Source organism: Babylonia areolata, chromosome 29 (assembly GCF_041734735.1).
Source record: "Babylonia areolata isolate BAREFJ2019XMU chromosome 29, ASM4173473v1, whole genome shotgun sequence".
NCBI classification, from domain to species: domain Eukaryota; kingdom Metazoa; phylum Mollusca; class Gastropoda; order Neogastropoda; family Buccinidae; genus Babylonia; species Babylonia areolata.
The window spans coordinates 9,686,016-9,688,515 of NC_134904.1; the positions used below are offsets into that span (position 1 = coordinate 9,686,016).

General features: G+C 43.4%; 1 protein-coding gene across 1 annotated transcript in view; it reads left to right on the forward strand.

Annotated features, from left to right (window-relative positions):
* The window catches only part of LOC143274774 (uncharacterized), a 170,870-nt gene that overhangs the window by 2,719 nt on the left and 165,651 nt on the right, over positions 1-2,500 (forward strand). The gene's annotated exons all lie outside the window — the stretch shown is intronic.

The following is a 2,500-nucleotide window of genomic DNA, read 5'->3' on the forward strand; positions in this document are numbered from 1 at the left end:
AGGGGGATGGGTGTGTGTGCAAGGGGACAGGCCTGGTCCTCTGTTCTGTGACTGTTTTGCCTGTGTCTGGCAGGTTGTCTGTTTGTCTGTCTGTCTGTTTCTCTGTCTGTCTGTCTCTCTCTCTTCTTCTTCTTCTTCTTCTTTTTATTTTTTTTTTACCAATCTCCCTTCTACTATTCCATCACCACACTATTTATCTCTTTCTCCCTCTCTACTTTCTCTCTCTTTGTTTTCTTCTCTCTTTATCTATCTGCTGCTATCTCTCTCTCTCTCTCTCTCTCTCTCTCTCTCTCTCTGTCTCTCTCTCTCTGTCACACACACACACACACACACACACACTTTCTCTCTCTCTCTCGCCCACACTCTTCAATTGACATTGTAATTTATCCGATTATTGCTGTGTGTATCTCTATCAGTGTACTTGTTTATCGTTATTCGCAATAAAACAAAATTCTTGTGTTTGTGCATCTTTTCTCTATGTGTGATACAAGCATCATAAATTTGGCATAAGCATTGTATTTGTATTTCTTTTTATCAGAACAGATTTCTTTGTGTGAAATTCGGGCTGCTCTCCCCAGGGAGAGCGCGTCGCTACACTGCAGCGCCACCGATTTTTTTTTTTTTTTTTTTTTCCATTTCATTTTTTCCTGCGCGCAGTTTTATTTGTTTTTCCTATCGAAGTGGATTTTTCTACAGAATTTTGCCAGGAACAACCCTTTTGTTGCCGTGGGTTCTTTTACGTGCGCTAAGTGCATGCTACACACCGGACCTCGGTTTATCGTCTCATTCGAATGGCTAGCGTCCAGACCACCACTCAAGGTCTAGTGGGGGGGAGGGGGGGAGAGAGAGAAAGAGAAAATATCGGCGGTTGAGCCGTGATTCGAACCAGCGCGCTCAGATTCTCTCGCTTCCTAGGCGGACGCGTTTCCTCTAGGCCATTACTCCACTAAAACTATTATTTAATATAGGGGTGTGTATCTTCGCCACGGCGAGAATAGCAACAACAGAGCTCCGTGTTAATCTATCAACCTGGGAAATCAAGAACGTGTCTTGTCTTGTCTTGTCTCTTATCGCTGTTTGTTTCAGTAAAATCGTAGAGATCGTTAAGGAGCTAAGATTAATTTACAGTCTGGCAGCAGCAAGTGTGTAGACGTCCGGCTCTTATTTATGATCTAGGGTGCTTATAGTCTGCAATTTAAGTTGTGAATTTACAACCTCCGACACCGCTCCAGCTGTTCCCGCACCTGCAGGTAGCGAGAGAACTGTCCCAGACTGCCAGGACTTCCTAGCGGCATGGACGCACCACGTAGTAAAGGGTCCTTCTTTTTTCGTTGCCGATTCCCATGTCCATGCCGGTGCCGATGCCGGGAACGTTTTGTCTCCCCAGTGTGGTGGCGTTTGAGGAGGAGGAGGAGGAGGAGGAGGAGGAGGAGGAGGAGTGTGCGTTGTGGTTTTTAGCACAGTTCATGGCCGAAAGCTACGGTTCCTTGTTTTTAATCGGGAATGCTTTTTTCCTCTCTGCCTCTCTCTGCCTCTCTCTCTCTCTCTCTCTCTCTCTCTCTTTCTGACACACACACACACACACACACACACACACACACACACACACACACACACACACACACTGGATTGGTAGTTAGGAAACCCCTGGTTTGGTCTATTCGTTTTGTTGAAGACTCCATTTGGTTCAATACGTGATCATTGTCATTTCTCTTCTTAGGAAAAAAAAAAAAAAAAAAAAAAAAAAAACAATAACACGAGATTAAGATAAATCAATATTATAACCTATAGAAGCGGATTGAACGAATACATATTATTGTATTTTGTGCTTGGTAGTATGTGTGTGCGTACGTGCGCGTGTTCGAACTGTGACCATATATTATTCAGTACAAAACTTCCTGATTCAGGAGACTGTCAACGCAGTATGCAACTGTCGCTTTAAAACAAAATTTGGAACGGGGGGGGGGGGGGGGGAGGGGGGGGGGGGTTGAGGGGGGGGGGGGGGGGGTAGGGGGGGGGGGCAATGATATGGTGCTACAAATCAACAATACTGGTCTTTTTTTATTTTGATGTTTATGAATCATCCTGCAGAAGCTAGCAGTGTGCTAGGAAACACATGCACAGTCCCAGCAAAGAAAGCCTGCTCACATAATTCGTGATAATAACACATGGCAGTAGCACAATGCGAAACATGATACAATACCACGCGTCTTAGACTGTTAACAAAAATAATAATAATAATAATAATAATAAAAATAATTATTATTATCTCGAACGAATCTTATTTCTCAATCTGCTAGTAGTCATGAAGAAATAATTAATTATTCTGATGAATGTCTACAGATTTGCTCAATTAAACTGATAGACTGAGGTGGGAAATGTGACTCTAACAAACATAAAGTGCTTAGTTGATTCAAGTTAAAAAATGTGTGTGTGTGTGTGTGTGTGTGTGTGTGTGTGTGTGTGTGTGTGTGTGTGTGTGTGTGTGTGTGTGTGAGCG